This window comes from Pleurodeles waltl, chromosome 10 (genome assembly GCF_031143425.1).
Source record: "Pleurodeles waltl isolate 20211129_DDA chromosome 10, aPleWal1.hap1.20221129, whole genome shotgun sequence".
Lineage (NCBI taxonomy): Eukaryota > Metazoa > Chordata > Amphibia > Caudata > Salamandridae > Pleurodeles > Pleurodeles waltl.
This window is the reverse complement of record NC_090449.1, coordinates 664,978,523-665,000,703: the sequence shown is the minus strand read 5'-3', so window position 1 is coordinate 665,000,703 and position 22,181 is coordinate 664,978,523. Positions and strand designations below refer to the sequence as shown.

General features: G+C 41.8%; 1 protein-coding gene across 3 annotated transcripts in view; it reads left to right on the top strand.

The window, feature by feature from the left end:
• Positions 1-22,181, top strand: part of PTPRN2 (protein tyrosine phosphatase receptor type N2) — a 2,126,515-nt gene that overhangs the window by 766,465 nt on the left and 1,337,869 nt on the right. The window lies entirely within an intron of this gene.

Here is a 22,181-nt window from a genome sequence, read left to right as displayed (position 1 = left end):
TATTGCTGGCCTAATAAGTGCTTCAATTAACTACTGAATATATTGTAGACGTTAATATCTTGATGTGTGATGGACAATGATTTAATGGTGATGTGTCCAGCTACTGCTAAGCAGTGTAAGGGTTTGAGAGCTGGTGAGAGGTTAATCCAGATTGGTAGGGTGGGAAGCGCTCTGACAGTTGTGCTCTGAATTCTCCGTAGTTTGCTTGGTTGGCAGTTACATGCATTGCTTAGTTTGTAAAAAAAACTAAAAAAAAAGTAAGTGCCAAGACCCTCAACAGGAGGCCATTGCAGCTTGCACCACCTATTGCCTCTGCCAGCTATCAGTGGCACTACCAACAAAATTACTAACCTTCACACTCCTGGAGGTGTGACAAATCAGATTATTTCAGGGCCCAGAACCTATAAGAATGGCTTGGGCAGCTGGTATTAGTCATTTTTTAACATATATTGAAATAATAAACAACTGTTGTTGTGTTCATTTCCAAATTAGATTTACAGTGCCACCAGGTAGCAGAGTGTAATAAGTGCTGGTGTTAACAATTAAGTGCTGGTGCCAAGCAGTGGAAACCACTGACTTAAATTAAGCACTGGCTACATGATATAAAGTTCACTGACACAGTTAAGGTGAGACCGTACTAGAACAATGATGTCTGAATTTTCTATAGAAAGTCTAGGGGAACATTCACACAGACATGTTATAGTTTAATGAATTGACCTTCAAATTTGGCTTATGTGTTGTGAGAGAGATTGGAGTCCAGGATCATCTCTTGGTTTCTTGTCTGGGTCAAGTGGAAAAGTGGCACTCACAGTTGTGCCCAGATAATTGAGGAGTAGTATTTGAGCCAACATCCACAAGAGAGTTATGTTGGATGTGTGTGAGCTGTTCTAACTAGAATGATCTAACAGGTGCTTATGGATGTCATGTCATGTTTTTAATGAGGAGGAATTGTGATGGATACTGCTACTGAAAGCTATCTTCACCTGTGCACTATATATTCAGTTTCTATGCTTCTGATGTTCTGCACCAATCTTTAGATTACTAGTGAAGGGTAACGGCACAATGCCATGGGTGTACATAAGAACCATCTAGTATTGTTTAACAAATATTCATCCATTCAACATTTTCAGGACGTCCTCATACTATACATTCACATACATTCAATCTAAATGGTAATTATTTAAATAGTAGTCAGCGGTGATTCTGATAATCTGGCATGAATCTGGAAACTGTGGACCAAAACACCACTGATATGGAATGGAGTGTTCCTGGAATGTAAAATATATTTGGCATATTCTTTCCCATACAAAGTTTCCCATTTAAGAATCGAAATTAGGCCCTCATTCTGACCTTGGCGGTCGGCGGAGAGGCGGCGGTCGGACCGCGAACAGACCGGCGGTATTAAAAATGGCATTCTGACCGCGGTGGTCACCGCCGCGACCGACCGCCACTTCCCCACTCCGACAGCCACGGCGGTCATGACCGATGGGCTGGAGTCTGCGCACTCCGGTCCGGCAGTCGACTCAAGACCGCCAACGGTATCATGACCCTGCTTACCGCCGCGGTTTCTGGCGGTCGGGAACCGCCATGCGAACCATGGCGGTAGGCACTATCGGGGCCAGGGAATTCCTTCCCTGGCACTGATAGGGGTCTCCCCCACCCCCCACTGCCCCCCCGAGTCCTCCCCCCACACCCTCCACCCCCCTGCCACCCCCCAGAGGTGGTACAAACCCCCTCCCCACCCCCACCCCGACATGCACATACACGCACCCCGACATGCACACACCCCCAACATGCACATATACACACCCCCTACACACACACATACACAACGGGGACACATACCCGCACACATACATGCCGACATGCGCACCCGCCGAACTACACACATTGCCCATAGGCACAGCAGCACTCCCCGCCCGCATGCATGCACTCACACACCCCCTCTACACACTCACACGCACACCCCCATGCACGCACACATCACACAACACCCCCCCACCCCCTCCCCTCACGGACGATCAACTTACCTTGTGCGTTGGTCCTCCGGGAGGTGACAGGAGCCATGGGGAGGTGACCGCCAACAGAAGACCGCCAACAGAAGACCGCCACACAGAAATGTGGGTCGTAATTCTGTGGGCGGTGTTCTGCTGGCGTGGCGGTGGAGGTTGACCAGTCTCCACTTTCCCGCCGACCGCCAGTGTGGCTGCTGGCGGTTTTCCGGCGGAACGCTCCCAGCGGTCAGAATGCGCACAGCGGCATACCGCCGCGGTCGTCGGTCTTCACCGCGGCGGTAACTCGGCGGTCTTGCGAAAAGACCGCCAGGGTCAGAATGAGGGCCTTAGTGTCTTGCTGAATATTTTTGTACACAGAATTTTAGCCTTATTCACAGAGAAAATCAATTTTGCTTCTAACAGTGCTTCTATATTGAAGGCCAGGGACAGATTTAAAAGAAAATGGCTCATAAGCTTCAATGCTCGACTTTTCTTGCACCCCCTTGCCCCCCCCTATTGACTTCATGTGTGTGCTGTATTTACAATACGGCGCACCATGGCGCACAATAGGACAATAGCATCATAATTTATAACGCTATTGTGGTACTTTGCAAGATTAGCTCCATCAATTGTGGGGCTAATCCTGCAAAGTAAAGGGAGGCCCACTGAAAGTAATGGGCACGTCATTTTAACGCATGCCCAAGGCAGGCGTTAAAAATGACACTAAAATGGTGCAGTGAAATGTTGTAAATTTCACTGTACCATTTTTACGGGCCTACCTGTGTGGGAACCCCCTTGCATACATTATGCCTGGCGCAGGCATTATGTGGCACAAGGGGTTACAAAGTGGCGCAATGCATGCACTGTGCTACTTTGTTAATATGGCAAAGGAGAATGGCCTTCTTAACGCCACATTAGCGTTAAAAAATGACACTAGTGTGGCGCTAAGAGACACTAGGGCCTTGTAAATCTGGCCCAAAGTTTCTTACTTTACAAGGGTATTTAAAGTAAATTTGTAACTTCCTTGGCATTTGGAAAGAGTTTGGAGCTGACACTGGTTGGCTTTGAGTGCTAATGTAAGCAAACATTTAACACCTTCCTGACCTATGTCAGGTGTACATTTTGAAATGGAGGAATTTAATGTATGAGGGCTTTTGCACGTACTTACTTTTTTCGATTTTTTCTCCGTAGAAACATATTTCCTAATTAAAAAAAAGCCTTGTCCATCGCATCCCCTCCTCCACCTAAAATGGATTTATGTCTTTACTTAACAGTAGTAAATTTCCAACTATTTATGACCCCCCATGTTTTGTGAAACCCAGAAGCCTGTAAATATGTGGGTGTTCGTCGACTTTTGCAGATTTTTTTTGTTCTCTAAGGCCTACAGCTTGTATCATCAGATTAATTCGCATATACAACTACACCGTGTTGGTGTCATTTTTAATGTGCTCTAAACCATTTATGCGTGCATAATTTATGTTCTTCGAATAGCAACTTTAAATTTGCAATGACAAAACTATTTGCAGACCTGGTATATTTTATTAAGAAAAATGTTTTTTATTGATATACCAATGCCAACAATAAAACATACATTAAATGGTATTAATTGAAAGCACAGCACAATTTATTGTTGACAAATAAAAATAGAACTGACAGCTTTTACTAGCAAGAAATGCAAATGTCCCTTATGTAACATGGCCAATAATATTAACAATGTTGGTTACATGATATGGCACAAGCCAGGGATTACATATGGAAAGATAAATAAAGCTATTTAGGTTGAGCCAAAACGAGTGATTTAAGCGTGACGTGAATATTGAAATCAATTCAGTTGTTTGGCTGGCCTACACGGCGATGCACAGCTTCGTTTCTTTGCAGCCACCTTCTTATGAAGCACGTCAGTAGGAAATCATCAAAAACATATCTTTTTAGATGAAACTGCAAAACGCCTAAAAGCTTTCTGAAGGTGCTTATCAGGCGCAATCAGAAGAAAGCACCTCATAATTTACTTGACACTGCCCTTTCCCATGTGAGGACAAACAGGCCGGCTGATTTCAGGGTGATGCCTGGAGAGAAGCAGGAAGCAGAGATCAGAAGTGTTCTGCCAAATGAGAACCAATTGCGAGACGAAATCACCATGTATAGCTCGATTGCAGGGAAAGGGCTGCCTGGAGTTGTTCAGCATTGATCTAGAAGCCATTTAAAGGCCCATTCACAAAGCTATTTTACAAAGGTTGAAACCCACCCATAGGAGACTTACTCCTACAATTTAAGTAGATGTTCTGCTTTTTAGAACGCACTGCAATTATCAGCAGCAGTCATGGATGTCTTTACAAACTGCTTTCCACGTGTACTCCTCCTCTACCTACCTCTGTACTCACTCCAGAGGGTGAAAAGCTGTGGAAGTAAGCCTGGCAACTGTCATTTTCATACCAAACTATATTTCCTGGTGGAAAAAGACTTCCTCCACTGCATAGAGCAAAACTGGATGTTTATTATGCTAATTTGCACTTTGTGCCGGCATTTTGACTAAAAGAGTACCTACTCAAACTTGTCTGGTAACGGAATCTGAATTGTTTATGCATACCAACAGATAGGACTGTCATCCCTATGTCTAACACTCACTTTTCTGCATAGAACTTATTTTGTGGAGGTAGTAGAAGCTACACATTTTTTGTTAAAGCCAAGGCTTATTTTTCATCATGCAAGTTAAACATAGATCAAAAGAGAACAAGCATTGGCAAAGCCAATCGGTCTCGGCAATTCGGGAGCTATTGGCGTTGTCCATGTCAATGTCTTTTAGCCATGTGTTATGGAGTGGAGTGGATATAGGTGGGGTGGATTGGAATTATGTAGGACGGATTGGAATTGCTTATTGTGGAACTGTGTGGTGTGGAATTTTGTGGTGTTGAGTGGAGTTATGTGTAGTGGAATTATGTGGTGTGGTGTGCAGCAAAATGGTTGCCAATTAAAGAGACTGGCCTCACAGAGACAGTAAATGCTTGGTGTTTCAGGTAATACTATCAGATAAATGCTTTCAGAGCAGTCCGTTTTGTCAAGCAGAACGATCAAAGCATTTCTAGTCAGATGTTTTAACAAGAGCATACATTTGGGAGAGTGGGCAAAGAGAGAGAGCGAAAAAGAGCTGCAATTAAAAATTAAAAAAACAAATGGCAGTTGCAGCACCTAGTGCCCGCAGCTGATGTGCCATTACTCCTTTGAGACCAGGCAACTACAGAAACCGAGTTTCTGCGTCAACACAACATCCTGTGATCTACAGCAAATCACTTAATCTTGCTGTTCCTGCAAAAACTAATGTCCTGTTTCTATAATAACAAATGTCCCTGAAGGAATGCTAGGCATAGAAAATGCGCAAAGAGACTAATGAAAAGTCGCAGAAGCAGGAGACGGAGGACGGAGCGAGTGAACTGAAAACATGAGTACTCATATGGAGTGCTTCAAGTCAAATGAAAAAGTAGTCCCCAGAATGTAAGCAGTGGATGTTTACAAGTACTTAGTCCTTACTGTGGGGGTAGGGTCAAACACAGGAGACGCATGACGCATTCATAACATTGACAAATGGGTTCAAAGGATTCCAGAGCCACAATGGAAGAAAGCAAATGGAAAGCCTATGGGTGAGCTGAAGCCCACAGGTTGAGCGCAACACGTCTCTCCAAGGCAGTGCATGGGTTGACTAACTGAGACCTAAAACGTGGAAGTAGCTCTCTCAAACTTGCCTGACTCAAAAAGTATCACCACTCCCTACCCAAAAGTCTATGAGCTGTCTTCATACTCCGTCTTTAAAACTATTCTGACAACTTAACTGTGGATTACCGAGAGCGGTCATTTTTTGGAGGTGGGTGGGAGGCTGAAACTCATTTTTAGGTCTTGGTCAATATTTTAGGTCTCTGTACTATGTATGAAGTGTTGCTAGATAACAAGCAAGTTTGTAATTGCTGAATGGCATATATTTTATGATAATGAACAGTTTTGTAGTTTTATTAATTTACATGTCCGGAGGCTTACTACAGTTTGTATTATTGTGCTTTATAGGTCTACACCCTTGCTATGCTCGAGTTGCTTAGCTTACAGTAAAACATTTTGCGTTGTGGGTAGGTCTGGTATGACGGCGGGTGGAACAGTCTGTGAGGTGCTAAATGGAGAATGGCATTTCTATTCAAATATTAACTTCTAGTCCTTTGGTTTCCGCCTTAAGATATGAGGGTACCGGTGCATCCCGGCAGGCCTGAAAGGGGTACTGTGTATGGCTAGAGGCACTGACCCCGGTGTGCCCTCATTACTTCCTAAATCCATACTCTGTCATGTATGCCTCACTCTCTGTAGATTTGGTGTTAACTGAGTAGAGCGAGGGCCCCACCTTCTCCCCACCCTCTCCCTCATCTGAGCTTCTCCGAGTCTCAGCTCTGCTTTTTGCCCCCTCCCCCAGGCAATGACCTGAGGCAGGGGTGAGGGGATTACTGATCTTCACTTCTGAAGGGGCTAGTTTGGGGGTTCGATCAACACATGACTCTGTGTTTTTAAGCTGGACTTCACTGGGCAGCTGGACAAGTGTTTATTAGGCTGCAGTGAGATGGAAGACGGCTGCCAGAGAGGAGTGGGCTTGGTGGGAGGCGAGGAAGATGACTACTGCGGAGGGACAATAGTCGTATAGAGGAGAGGGCTGGAAGAAGAGGATTGGAAGAAAGCGAGGGCTGGGCAGTACTAGCCTGGGTGAAGGGGAAGCACGAGAAGGGCTTGCAAAAGGTGAAGATGGCAAGTAGAAGGGACTGGCAGACATGAAGCGAGAAGGGTAAGGGAGAGTAGTCAGTAGAATGGAGAGGGCTGGGTAGCCACAAAGGGAGAAGTGGAGGGGCCATTGCCAGTGGCTGGTGGAGGGCTGGTGATGGCCACAAAGCTGTAAGTGGAAGGGAGTGTGGGTAGTGGAATGAATAGGTGCAGTGCAGGTTTGGAGGGTGTAATAGGACGTGGAGAAGAGCTCAGCTAGCAATCGTGGGGCAGTATCTGATGAAAAAGGAGGTCGCACTGAGCACTGCTGGTCCTAGAAGTGAGTTCCAGTTCTACTGAGTTAAGCCAGAGGCTACTCTAGATGGGAGAGGAAGGTGGGAAAGTGAGAAGAAAAACAGAGGTCTGTAACGGAGGAGTAGGGGGCTTCTCAAAGTAGTTCCTAAAATGGACGAGGTGGATGTTTAGAAGTAGCTGGTCCCTGCGCTGTTTTGGTACCTGTAAAACAAAAGACAAAGAAATAGACATTTTCTCAATACAATTACCTATCCTAATAGAACAGCAAATGGCTCGGCTTCATCAAGGGTACAGCAGCATCAGCATCAAGACAGGAACAGGTATAGGGGGACGGTTTAGAATTTGGACTATAAGATTTCTAAACCATCATAGCATTAGTTCTGTATTGAACAGATTAAATAAACACAGAAAATAATAACATACTAGAATGTCATTAGACTAACTGGCAAAGTCTGAAATGTCAAAGTGACAGATCACATCAGGTATACGAAGTGAAGTCTCTGTAAACAAGGAAAGAAAGTTCTAATGTCAAATGGCTCTTCCAACATTATATTAAACTTAATAAACATTTCTCATTGGGTAAAAACCATTTTAATGAAGGAAGAACATCCAATTACAAACACATCAGATATTAAACTGTATAAAATGTTAGCTTTAAGAACACTCATTGGCTTCTGCTCTATTGACGAAACTCAAAACTAATACTAAATGTATTTTGCACACTTCCTTCTCCGCCTGCATCTGTGGATCCATTGTTTGGCACCTTCCGAATGCGCTGTTGCTGGACAGTAGATACAAATATGTAAAAACATTTCCTTCCTCACCATTTCCCTCAAGAAAAACACATTGGTTAGAAACATAACTACAGACAAACATGTGAAATCAATGAATGGAGTCTGTTAAGCAAATAGATGTGAGAATACATAAATGTAGCCACAACAGGAACATCAAGTATTAGATAACCATGCATTGCGGCCTTGTCTGTATGAGGCCCAGTAGAGAACAAGAAATTCTAGTATTATTTCAGAAATTAAATTAAATTCTACAGATGACAGTTTAACACTTAACATCACATTTAGCTTTCGTAGTTAGTTTTCATATAGGCCTCACGTTCGTTGTTGGCCAATTTTAACAAACGCATTTTGCGTGATACATAAAATTTAGCATGTAATGCTCTATACATTAAAATATAAGTATGATTACATACGAGGAAAATATTAGTACAAAATCTATGTGCTCACAATCCCTTCTCTGATGATTATATATGTCATCACCTAAAAAACCCAAATAAATTCATTTATTTCAATACAAAATTTAAAATATAGTTTCATTCAAATTTGTATACATTTTCTTTCTTCTCAAATGTTTCCCCTAAAGTTTTTCCATTTGAATATCTATTATTTGCTGATTGTTTTCAAATCTTCTTCTTTTGATCATTTGAAATAATTTGTACATTCCCCAAATTCCAATTATACAAAACACAATAATTGAAGCCATTTTACTAATTTCAATATAATACCTTCTCCCAGGCTGACAATCCAATTTTCCATTGATACAATTCCCTTGCCTGCTTTTTCCCAAATATTAGTCTCAGTTACTTTTTTAAATTCTGATTCATGTTTCATTAAGTTTTCAATCAAACCTCAAACTAGTTTATTATTTGTCCGCCTCTAACTAGTTTATTATTTGTCCGGTATGTATGAACAACAGTGACGCGGACCAAGCAATTTACAAACTCCGCCCTCCTTTGCTAAGAGAATGTCTAAAGCAAGGCGGTTCTGACGAGTCATATTGTCGCAGCCATTTCAGTATCTAAGAGGAGAATAGCTCCTGAAAAATCTTTTAACATGTTATCCACTACTGTAGACAACCTATGTATTTTCATTGAATTCAGAACAAATCCCACTGAAGGGATTATTGCTCCAAATATGTCACCCACAAGGCTAGAAAATGATCCTCAAATTGTGTCTCAGTTGAAATTCTGTAAATTTAGGAAATTTACTCAAGTCATCCAGTTGGTACATTTTGGGAAAGACTATTCCCAAGTAACATGTGCCATACCAACCTCTAGGAAGACGGTAATAGCATTTTTCCCACAGATGTAATAGATGCCAGGCAACGCAGGATCCTGACCATTCAACATAAATGTCCATTTGCTCTGAAACAAAAACACATTTACTTGTTCCCCATATATTCTTTTGAAATAAGATTGTGGCCTATATATACAGAGCTTGCCTACATGTTGTATGTCTGAAGCTAACCTTCCTTGTTTAGTGATGTCAGTATAAGCATGATCAGTTCCAGGACTTTCATGAACTATTCCCTTATCTATCTTAGCCTTCATCGCCCTTCTTCTTTCCTCAGTGTTCTCTAAGAAACACTTTTCAACAGGTGTTAGTAAGCAGGTTAGGTTATTTTTATGGGCATATACCATTCCAAAGGTTAATGTAGGTTCAAAGAATCCCATTACCAAAACTCATTATCATTTGCTACTCTACTCAAATATCTAACTATCGGGACAAAGGAAAATACAAGATCGTAGTTCGAGTAGAAATACTAAACACTCTGAGGAATATAGAACCTTGTTAGTAAAAGACTGCAAGTTATGCCAAAGGTTAAAGGCAAGCTGTGAAATGAAAGTCCTTCCTCAACAGAGGTTGGAATCTGCGTACAGACATAGCAATTTTTCGCATCCATAGTGTCAACATACTCCCGCAATAAGAGGTAGAAGGCATTAAAAGAAAGCTCTTTCTCCTCATGTAGGTATTTTCCATCTATTCTGATCCTATCCATTGCTGAACGAGTAGGAATTAATCCTTAGGATGTAGTAGTTGTGTGTATAGTTATGGTATGGTTGTCTCCATTTGAATCAAAGACAATCACACTAAATCAATTACAAACATACTATTCCAGAAACAATCACCAAACCAATACCTATGAATTTGCAACAGTTATTCTTAGTGTGCTGTTTGCTAAAGTCTCCCATGGTCTGTAAGGAATCAACAGGTAAAAGCAAATACAAAAGTATGGCTACGCAGCAAAAATCAAAACAAAAACAAAACGACAAATATTTTCAATTCTCAATCTTCTATCCCTCCTAAAAAAAAATTTTTTTAAAGTTCATTTACACTTCAGGGACCCTTTGTCAAAGTTCGGTAAAGGTTGTCAAAATCATTTAAGCAGCTTGTCAAAATCAGATTATCAAAGTGTTTTCAGGTAAGATTCACCAATGTCTTTTCACTGGGAAACACCCGGAAGAACGAGTCTGGAACCACAAGGTTGTGAAAAACGAAAGCGAAACAACGCTTTCGTTTTCCACAACTCCCTGGTTGCGGTACTTTAACCACGCATGTCCGAACAACGTACATGCGTGGTTAAGGTACAGAAGGGAGTTGGAGTGGACGCGGTGAAGGAGGCGGTAAGTTGGACTGGGACTGGGGCTATTTTGAGGGGCAGGAGGGTGGGGATGTGGTGGGGGCTGGGCGTGATTAGGGTTTGTGGATAGGGTTTAGGTTTTAGGGGCGGGGTGGGGACTCGGGGTATTTTTAGTTTTTGGGGTAGGGTGGGGTGCTGGGGGTGATTAGAGTTTGGGGGGGCTCAGGGTTTAGGTTTAAGGGGTGGGGTGGGGGGCCGGGGTGGAAGCATGCTGGGTCGTGCATGCTGATTGGTAATGCCTTTACCAGGAATGCGTTCACAATGGTAAAATTGTTGTAAACGCATTCGTGGTAAAGGCATTAGTGTTTAGAACGAGGTTGTTTTTCCGACCTCATTGTTGAGCCACGGGTGGTTTGGGCACCCATGGTTCCGACATAAACCCTTTTCACTTCTTTTCAAATTTAAATGTATTAATTTCCAGTCAAATACCTTTAATCTTTCATGTGACAAAATATACACCTGGAATGTCTCTGTCAAAACAAAAATTCCAAAATTCTTCTTACCATTCATTTGTAGTTGCATACGCTCATTCAGGACCAGAGTATCTTTTATTGGCAACTCTTTTCCTTTTCAGTCTTCGACCACCACTTGCTTCTCCTTCACTCAGATCTTCTTCTCTGTTTAACTTGTTTCTTGCCTGAATTGGTGGTACCACGTTAACCTTCCCTGCCTTTAAACTTGTCTCCAGCCAGTTGTCATCTTTCAGAGGTTTTCTCGTTAATGCTCTTTTCAGAACTGGACACAAATTCTTCTCCTTCGACTTTTCCACAACTGGTTCAGGAGGAGTCCAACCCTCTTGGATTGGATCTGTCTCAACTCCTTTTCCATTGGGGTCAGTCACTTGTTCAGTCCAGTTGTCCAGACCACCTTCTGTAACAGATGCCCTTCTCTGAGCGTGTTCAGTCTGGAGATTTTCTTGCTCTTATACTGCTTCATTTGAGGATGATTCATCCTCAGCTTCCAGAAAACTTTCCACTTCTTCCAACACAGCAGCGGGTACATTGACTGGAGTATTTTCAGATGCAGCCTCCAGCTCTTCTCTTTTTCTTTCTTGACTTGGAATACGCTTAGGTGCAGGTAATCTAGCTCTTCTTGCTCTGTTGGATTATTTACTTTCCGAGTGTGACATGCGAGGATCCAGTTCAGAAGCCCTGCACAATTTACAGCTGTAGTTGTTATTAATATCACCTGATATGGTCCTTTCCACTGCGGTTCCAAACATAATTTTCTCACATGCTTTCGGATCACAACCCAATCACCAGCCTTCAGGTTGTGTCCTTGGCCTTGAGGTGCTTGAAGTTTGGTAGCTTCCACCTGATGAGAGAAAGATCGTACTACATCAGCTAGACCTGTAATGTTCACAAGAGTGTTTACAGGAACAGCTGGCAATTTCATTGCTTTTCCCATGAGGATTTCATGGGGCGACAGTACTATTTTTGTGTCAGGGGTACTTCTTATTGACATTAAAAACAAAGCATCAGGCCATTTCAAATTCGTGGTTGCACACATTTTTGCCAATCTTGATTTCAGAGTTCCATTCATCTGTTGTACAAGTCCTGATGCTTCTGGGCCGTAACCACAATGGAGTTTCTGCTCAATGTTTAAAGCTGAACATAGCAATTTTACATTGCTTCAGCATACTGTCTAAACTTTGGATTGAACCAATGCAGTTTGAAACAACAGACCATAGTATCTCTACCTACATGGGCTTGTCCATGATAGTATCTGGCCATTTAAGTCAGTAGACTATTGGGCAGAACTACCTTCCCTTCTCCCGTCACCCAGATATCATCCTCACGCTGCACACACTAGAGTTTCTGCCAGTCTCTACGTTCCTCTTTAGGAACGTTATCTTGGAGAGTCTTTAACTCTTCTAAAGTGTCAATAATTTGCATGGTACAATTTGCATAGACCTCATCATTTTCAGGCAACAATTCCCAGTTTCCTTTGAAGGACATGCAGTTCAATGCGCAAAACTTTGCGACTTGATCTACATATGCATTACCCACTGACACGTAATCTTGTGATCTCTGGTGTGCATTGCACTTCACCACAGCAACCTTTTCGGGCATTTGAATGGCTTGTAACAATTCATGGATTCTCTCACCATTCCTTATTGGTGAACCAGAAGAGGTTAGGAAGGCTCTCTGTGTCTGTGTTGGCCAAAGTCATGCACAATGCTGAGTCCATATTGACTATCTTCGTATATTGTCCCTTTCATTTGATTTGAAAAGTGGCAGGCTCTGGTATGAGCTACTAATTCTGCCACTTGTGCAGAAAACACTCTTCGAAGCCATGACGCTTCCAGTATGCCAGTAATAGTTAATACTGCATATCCTGCTCTTAATGTGCCTGTGTTATCTCTCAAGCAGGAACCATCAACAAAGATAATTTGACCATTTTCTTCTAGGCATGTATCTCTAATATCAGCTCTGGGTTTTGTGCATAACTCAGTAATTTCCCAACAATCATGTTCTTTATCACCCAATATGTCAGAGGAAGTATTCTCAATCAGGAGTAAGGTTGCTAGGTTAAGCACTGCACATCTTTTAATGCATTCACTTGGAGACCCCAAGAATGCGGTCTCATATCTGGTCAGCCTTGAGCTGGTCAGAAACTGAGTTTTAGACCTGGTAAGCAAAATCTCAATTGAATGTGGTACCATAATAGTGGGAGGATAACCCATCACTATACTCTTGCTCTGAGCGAGGCTCTGCTCAGCTGCTGCAATGGATAGCAAACATCCTGGTAAGGCTGTTGCGACTGCATCCAAAGTGGCTGAAAAATATGCCACTGGGCGATTTACACCACAATGAGTCTGAGTCAAGACAGACAAAGAACATGCATCACATTCATGACAAAACAGTAGGTCAAGGATTTGTGTAGTCAGGCTTTCCTAAAGCTGGAGCTTGACACAAACTTTCTTTCAGTTCATTGAATGCTTTCATGCAAGCTGCATCCATCGATACAGAATCAGAAACATCTTTATGAGTCAGCTTCTGTAGGGGTTTTGAAAGAACTGAAAAATTTGGGATCCACTGGAAGAAGTAGCAAACCATTCCTAAAAACATCCTCACATATTTTTGTGTACTCTATCTCTGGAAATCTTCCTAGTTCCTTTTTAATCAGATGACCCAAGTATTTCACCTATTTCTGACAGAACTGCAATTTAGCAGGGAACACTTTGGGCCAGATGTATCTAACATTTTTGCGATCACAAATGGCCCAATCGCAGATTGGATTTGGGACTACATACCTATTTGGTGTTAGGAAGGGGCGTTTCAAGGGCGTCCCTTCCTAATACCGAATGGCAGAGATATGTATGATTGTTTTGTGACCATGAATGCGGTCGCAAAACAATGGCAGTTACCGCCAATTTCAAATTTGTGGTAACCCATTCCCAAAGAGGAAGGGGTCCCAAGGGACCCCTTCCCCTTTGTGAATGCATGCGAAAAAGAAATTTAAGAGCAGGCAGCGGTCCCATGGACCACTGCCTACTCTTAAAAAATGAAAAGAAAACTTTTCATTTTTCATTTTTAAACGCATCTTGTTTTCCTTTAAGGAAAACGGGCTACATTAAAAAAAAAAAAAAAAGAGATTGCTTTATTGAAAAGCAATCACAGACATGGTGGTATGCTGAGCCTAACAGGTCACCCTCCCTGTGATTGTAGCCATTCACAATGGCTTGCAAATTGCGACCTACCTCATAAATATTAATGAGGTAGGTCCATTTGCGAGCCCTTGCGAATCGCAGTATGAAACTCCTGGAGTTTCCTACATTCCAATAGCGATTACATAATTGTGATTCGCTAAAAATCGTAATTAGGTCATCTCTATTGTGAAGAATTATACATCTGGCCCTTTATGTCCATTGTCTCCCAGGAAATTTAACAAAGCAATCATGTCATATTTAGACTCTTTGTTTGTCTTGGATACGATCAACAGGTCATCAATGTATTGTACTAATGCTGACCGATAAGGCATCACTAATGATTCCAAATTCTTTTTCAAGATCTGGTTGAAAATGGATGGTGACTTTGAAAACCCTGGTGGAATTCTACACCAGCAGTAGACCTTGTTCAGAAATTTAAAACAAAATATATATCTGCTGTCCTCTTGAAGAGGCATGGAAAAGAACTCTTTACATAGGCCTATCACAGTAAACCATTCATTATCATAGGGAATCTGAAACATAATCACAGCTGGATTTGGTACAACTGGACAACATTTGACCACTGTCATTTATTTTTCTCAAATCCTGGACAAGACAAATTTTCCCACATGGTTTTCGCAGGCCCATTATAGGAGAATTACATGGACTGCTCAACACCTCTTTCAAAATCCCTTTCTCCACAAACTGTTCTATTAGTGGTTTCACATCCTCAATTGCAACAACTGACAATGGATATTGTGAACTCTGAGGGAAAACTGGATTTGACTTAACTGTGACTCTAACTGGTTGTACTCCTTTTATTAACCCAATGTCTTTCCCTGAAAGATCCTAAACTTTAGACTCAACAGTCTTTTGCAAATCAACAGGAAGATCTTTCACTGCCTCATCAAAACTAATCAAAGGTAATTCTTCAGACACTGACTCACTGCTGACAGTAAGTCTCAAATCTTCCTTATCGCTGTTTATTTGAATTTCAATTCCCTCATCTGTCCAAGTAATTGAGCATCTTCTTTTTCACAGTAAATCTCTTCCCAGTAAGGACACAGGACTTGAATCACAAACCACAAACTTGTGCAAACCTTTAAAATTGCCAATTTTAACTAAGACTGGTTCTGTAATTGGGTTTGTCAAATATCGGTTACCAACTCCCACAATGTGATGTGTTTTCCCCGATAAGGGCACATCTGGAACCTCTGCAGATCTCACTGTTGAGGGTGTAGCTCCAGTATCAACCAGAAAAGAGGCTTTGTGACCATACACCTTTCCTTTAACACAAGGACCCTTCTGATCCACTTCTAAAGAAGCAGCCATCATACATTCTTCCTCATCTGAACTATCCGACAGCCAGACATCATTTATTCCATTCTCACTGTGTAAAGAAAACTGGTGCACTGCATTATTACTCTGATTCACTTTCTGACTCGTGACCTCTTGAGAAAGCATCACCTGTTGCTGATCAATAGGAGATTGTGGTACCTGCAACTGCCTATGCATTTGGATTTGTTGTGCAGGCACCATTTGCACTTGTGGCTGTATCTGCTACAATTGGGATAATTGTACTTGTTATACCTGCCGTTGTACACTTTTCAAAGGCTGCATGGGTTGTAAGGGTTGAAAACCCTATATTGGATTTATGTTATTTTGGAAATTTGGAATTTGACCTCTCATTCTTGGTACTCTCATATTCTGAAAAGCATAGACACCATTCATCTGTTGGACAACACCTTCCTGATTTAACATTGGACACTGCCTTTTCTAATGTCTGACGCCTCTGCAAATGTGACAAGGAATCAATTTCTTTCCCTGAGATGCTCCCTGTATCATGACAGAATTCAAATCAACACCTCGATTGACACTTCCCATCGATATTTCTCCATGTCCGCTACCTATGCCTTGATTCGAAAACATACCACTTCCCTGACGCTGCTGTTGAATTGGAAATCCTCCTTGAATTCCTGTTTGTGCTGCCTTAATCTGCATTACCGTTGCTTTTTCTATCAACTTTTTCTGTTTCAATTCAGTCTCATCACTACAGTATTTTGCATACTGCAAAACCTCATCAATTGGCTTTGCTTGCAAACAAATCAAACGGTTCTTGATCATCTGACTAATTTCTGGTCTGAGCCCTTAAACCAACTTAAACACAAAATGAATCATGTCTTTTGGCTCAATTGTTTCAGTTCCACTGTAATATTTAAATGCTTTTAACAACCTCACGTAGTATGCACAGATTGATTCTTTCGCTTCCTGAGCTGTTCTATCTATGCGCTGCAAATCAATGTTTTTCGGCAAAACTCTCATTTTCAGATATTCAATTACCTTTTTAGTGATATTTCATTACTGGTGCATCTGTTGATGGATCTCTTTTTGGCTCATTTGTTGGCCAATCTACACTCCTCTTGCATTCGACCCACAAGTGTGCTGGAACAACTATCTCCAAAACAGTATTTAAACTCTCCAATGGGGATTTTTCAAGTTTCACAAACCTATCTGTGTGTTGATACCATTCTACTGGTTTCTCTTTCAACCTGGGGTAGTCATTTGTAAATGACAAAATGTCATGCCTGTTCCAAAGGACATGTACAAAATGTCCTCCTGAAATCTCTCTCATTGGCAAAACGTTTACTGGCTCTTTAATTTTTGCAACATCTACAGAGGGAGTATCTGAACCCTTTCTTGGCCTTTCTCTTTCCTTGACCATTCTGCCTTCCCATTTTTCTAATGCTCTCCAAATTTGAACTTTCTCAAGTAATTCTTTAAGATGCGTTTTCATCCCTTAAGATCTCATGTGTTCAAAATCCTCTGCTTCAAAATTCAATCTATAACTTCTTTTCAGGTGTTTTTTTTCATAAGATCTATTTAATATTTTTCTGCTGACTCTTGTAATTGCTGATGTACTTCAGCTGCCCCCTCTGTAATTATTGTTCAAAAATATCTCAGCTCAACTTCAGTGTAAGATTCTAGTCTATTTACTCAGATTTTCCATTCAAGAAGCTCATATGCTTCCATCGACAACATTGTCTGATTCATGAATTGCTTTTCTCCAGTTCGATTATATGAGCCACTCAATTGTTCCAACCACATTTTTAATTGTTGTGCCGTCAGACCCTGTAATGAAATATTACCAGGCTGTATTCTCGGTAGCTGCTGTTGGTTTGAGCTAACAATTTGAGGAGTTAACAGTTTCAGTTGAGAACTATTTTGTAATCCTGCCAAATATAAATTCCTAATAGGGGTTAAATCTATCAGTGACCTCAATCTATTTAAAGTCTGTCTTCCAGGTGAAATTAATAGTTTTTCCATCCTGATTTCAAACTCTTTGATCCTCCGCACCCTCATTGTCTTGGGCATATAAAGGCACAGGTGGACCAATTGTGAAAGGAACTGACACTGCATTGGGCCTTAATCTTCTCCCCACGTTTTATGTTTGTACAACACTAGTATTTTGATTCAATAACACAGTCATATCAGTCTGTGTACTCACTAAGGGAGTAAGTCCCAGAGTCTCTTGTGTCTGTGCTTGTGGCAACAACAATGGAGTTGGTTCTGCCTGAATCAACATTGACTCTTGTGAAGCCTGTCTTGAGGATACTACTAGATCAGTAGCTGTATTTACAATCAGTACATCTGGATAAACCCTTGGAACACTAGGTTGTAGCAGCTGTTTATTATCAGTTGGCAGATTGAAGCTGCTCTGCATCGGTATTTGTGTAGAAGGACTAGTCTGTACTGAATTCTGGTTCCTGTTAGGATTAACCTGCACAGAATTCTCAGTCATGCTATTCTAAATAGGACTCTACACTAAACTCTGTATTGGACTCTGTGTCACTGCAACTGGTATTGGTGCAGTAGGGTTTGTACCATTTGTACTCGGACCCCCTTTAGTTACATAAATTCCACACAAGACAATTTCACTCTTAACATCACATTTAGCTTTCACAATTAGTTTTCATGTAGGCCTCACCTTCGCTGGTGGCCAATTTTAACAAATTCCTTTTGCGCGATACATAAAATGTAGCATGTAATGCTCTATACATTTAAATATAAGTATGATTACGTATGAGAAAGTATTAGTAAAAAATCTATGCTAAAAAGGGAGCAGGATGGAAAAAGAGGTAGAAAAGTGTGACAAAGGGAGAGAGTTGATATGAATAAGAACCTGCAGGAGTGAGATAGACAGGAAACGTAATGTGTTGGAAAAAAGTGACATGAGGGGGAATCAAAGATAGGCAACATAGGTATTCAGCAACCCCAGCATTAAGAAACCCAGGCATTCAGCAACACTATGGCTGGCACCTGAGGAAAAACCTGGGGCCATGCACTTATTATTTTTTCGAATGCATTGAGCACTATTTTAGCCCCCATCTCTAATCTAACAATTGTGGAAAATCTGCTGTTCTACTAGATTTTCTGCTACTAAGGGCCAGGTCTAGGAAGCCTTTTTTGCAATTGCAAATTACCTGATTCACAGAATCGGGTCATTTGTGACTGCAGAAGGCATTTTCTGGTGTATCAAACCCAAATTGTGATTTGGTAACACATTACTGATTCACAGTTTGGGTTTGCGACCAAATACCTTTTCAAATACTGAATTGGAATGGTATTTATAAATGTTTTGCAACCTAACCCTGGCTGCAAAAAAAATGTACCTACTAAAAGGAGGCAGTGAGCCAATCGCAAACAGGTAGTGGTCCACCAAGAGACCCTTTCCATAGTGAATGATAAAAAAAAATATTTTTTAAGAGTCTGCAGTCGTCCAGTGGACCACTACCTAGTCCTAAAAAATTAGAATTACACTGTTAATTTTAATTTGGCTAAACTCATCTATTTTTCCTTTACGAAAATGGGTTGGATCTAAAGCAAAAAATGCAAACCACTCACAGACATGGTGGTCTGCTGACCTCAGCTGCCCTCCATCCCCGTGCTGGCTACAATGTTTAGTGGGTCACATTTAGTGACCTACCTTATTAATATTCATGAGGTAGGTTGAATTGTGACCCACTATGAATCAGTAATTTATTAACCTGTCAGAGCATTGACCGCTTTGCAAATGACCATAGTGGTCTCAAAAATGCTGGTCGCAAATTAAGGTGAGTAATTTGCAACCAGTTTTGAATACATATGGCCCCAGGTTCCATCTCTGGGCATCTATGTTTGGAGATTCTGATCCTATGAAACAGGGTTTGGGAACTATGCCCTCAAATGCCATTTTATATGTGCACAGGGCTTAAACAGAAAATGATGCAAAAATGTCCCTTCTTTCATCATGTAGGTGATATTTTGTAGTGACAGCACATTTGGAAAGAGGTTCAACAAGTCTCTTGTAGTTTACCCCTCTTTTACAATTTTTTTAATGCTGCTTTGATATGGCATTGTGGATCTACATCAAAACCAGTACACTGCTAAAGTTCACCAGTTATGGTCCTTTTCAAACCATACCTCACCATCCGCAAATGAACTTAGAGATTTATAATAGTCAGCAATTTTACCTATCAACACAAAATCATGAAAAATGACACCAATATTAACAAATATATTACTCAATGTCTAGAGAGATGACATATATTGTCAATGGTTAACTAAAATCAAAAGTCTCCAGTCAGGGAAACGTCCAGAACAACGACTCCGGAAAAATGATTACATTGTAAACACAAGCAGAACAACACTTGTTTTAACAACTACCCCCTTTTTCTCTGCCTTAACCACCCATGTACTGAACAATGCACATGCGTGTTTAAGGCAGAGAAAAAGGGAGATTACCTCAGGGGAAGACGCTGTCAGGTAAGTGAGGCGGGGGGGGTCAGGGCAGTTTGTTTTTTTAGGGGCGGGGTGGAGGGATTGGGGTAGTTCTGGCTTTTAGAGGCGGGGTGATTGGGGCAGTTCTGTTGTTAGGGGAGGGGTTGGGGGGGTTGGGGTAGTTTTGTTTTGGGGGTTAGGGGTCAGGATACTTTTGTTGTTGGGGTGGGGTGGGGTAATTTGTTTTTTGGGGGTGGGAGATCGGGGTAGTTTGGTTTTTGGGAGTGGGAGGATCAGTGTAATTTGGTTTTTGGGAGTGAGGTTTCAGGGTAGTTAGGTTTTTGGGCGAGGGGGATTGGGGATTGGGGTAGTTTGGTTTTTGGGGGTAGTGGGATCGGGGTAGCTTGGGTTTCGGGGGTTGGGGTCGGGGTACTTTTGTTTTGGGGGTAGGGTACTTTTTTGGGGGGTAGGGGTGGAGGCGGGGTAATTTGGTTTTTGGAGGTGGGATGGGGGATCGGGGTAGTTTGGTTTTTAGGATTGGGGTGGGGGATAGGATTAGTTTGGTTTTTGGGGGTGGGGGATCGCAGTAGTTTGGGTTTTGGTGGTGGGGGATTGGGGAAGTTTGGTTTTTGGGGTGGGGTGGAGGGATCGGGGTAGTTTTGTTTTTAGGCGGAGGGTGGGGGAGGTCGGTTGTTTTTAGGGTGGGTGGGGAAGGTCGTGGAAGGGTTTAGGGCTCAGGGTGGGTGGGAGGTATCCAGGTTAGTTTTGTTTTAGGGATGGGGATTGGGGTAGTTTTAGTATTAGGGGTGGGGTACTTCTGGGCCTTAGGGCAGGTGGGGGGTCACATGCTAGAACGACGTATGCTGTTCCCACACATGCCTTTACTTGGCATGATTTTACAATGAAAAATCATTGTAAAGGCATGCGTGGTAAAGGCATTTGTGGTAACAATGCGGTCATTGTTCCGACCGCGTTGTTCAGGCATGCGTGGTTCCAGCATTCAGTGTTCCATCACACATTTCTCTAGTCATATTATCAATGTCATTGGAGGTGGCATCTGGGACATCATGAGTGAGATCATGAGCTGTGAAGGATGCGTGGTTTTGATGGCAGGGGCACAAGTTATGGTTTATGTAACAGGCAACAGGTGGTGAATTTCAGGGTGTTTTAGGTTAAGATGTTACCCCATAATGTTGCTTTAGCTCTGTTTTTTGCCGTGAATTTCATCAGAGTTTTTCTACATGTGAATGTTACAGTGTTTGAACTACCTAAGCCAAAATGTTACTTTAAATGTGGTAGCTTCTTTCGAGATTTGTTTTTTAAAAAGAGCATTAGCTGTAGTAGGCATGAACAGCTGCCCCAACTGCAATCAGGTTTTGGCTACGTGCACTGGAGGTAGGATGCAGAGCCTGAGTTAGTCCCTCCCCTCAACCTGCATGCATCCTCCCCTTGCCAAACACAGCCTTTACCTGTGCGTGGAACAGAAGGGCCAACTCCTGCATCAAACTGCTCATTCATCCCAAGAGGCCCTTCAGCTGACCATAGACTTAATCCTTTATTTTTCTCTTTTTGTGAACTCTAGGAGTATATGGAAATTCTTGATGCAATTCTTGCACATTTTTGGTTATTCACAAGCCTGACTTGTGTGCAGGTGTGTTTGTTTATTGAACCACAGTGACCATCTGGACTCACACTCTCTCTGTCCTTCAGTCTTGTTTACAGTGGTCTGCTCACTATTGTTTCTCCATGAATTGCACAAATTCACTGAAACTCACATGCACAGCTGTTCAGATTTTCCACATCTCTTGGTACCTGTCTACTCTACCGTGTGTTGTACTACAACTAGTTGGTTGTTTCCTTTTCTGTGTGACTTTTGTTGCCATGGCATGACACTCAGTAGTTTTGATGAATTTTCGATTTTCAGTGAGGCTCAAAAAATATAGTTCAAACCCTTCTTCGTCTATGCACATTTCATGACAAAATAAAATTGGATTGATATAACTATGGAGTTCCTTCTCGCGAGTTCAGAGGCAAGGATATGCAATAGAGTAATCCTTTCAAGCCTACCTTGCACCTTTTTAAATAGCCAATATTTTAAAAAGCGTTTCACTTCTTTCTTACGATTAATATATATTCATGTCGTGTTTTTTGCCTGTAAATGAGAACTACATTTTCTATATGAGTTAAATTAGGAAGTGCATTTTTAATCCCCTCTTTTATCATTTTCCCCTACCATTATTCGCACGAATCATGCCATGCCCAACCTGAGCCAGTTTCCCTTAGGATGTGTCAAATGTTGTGCA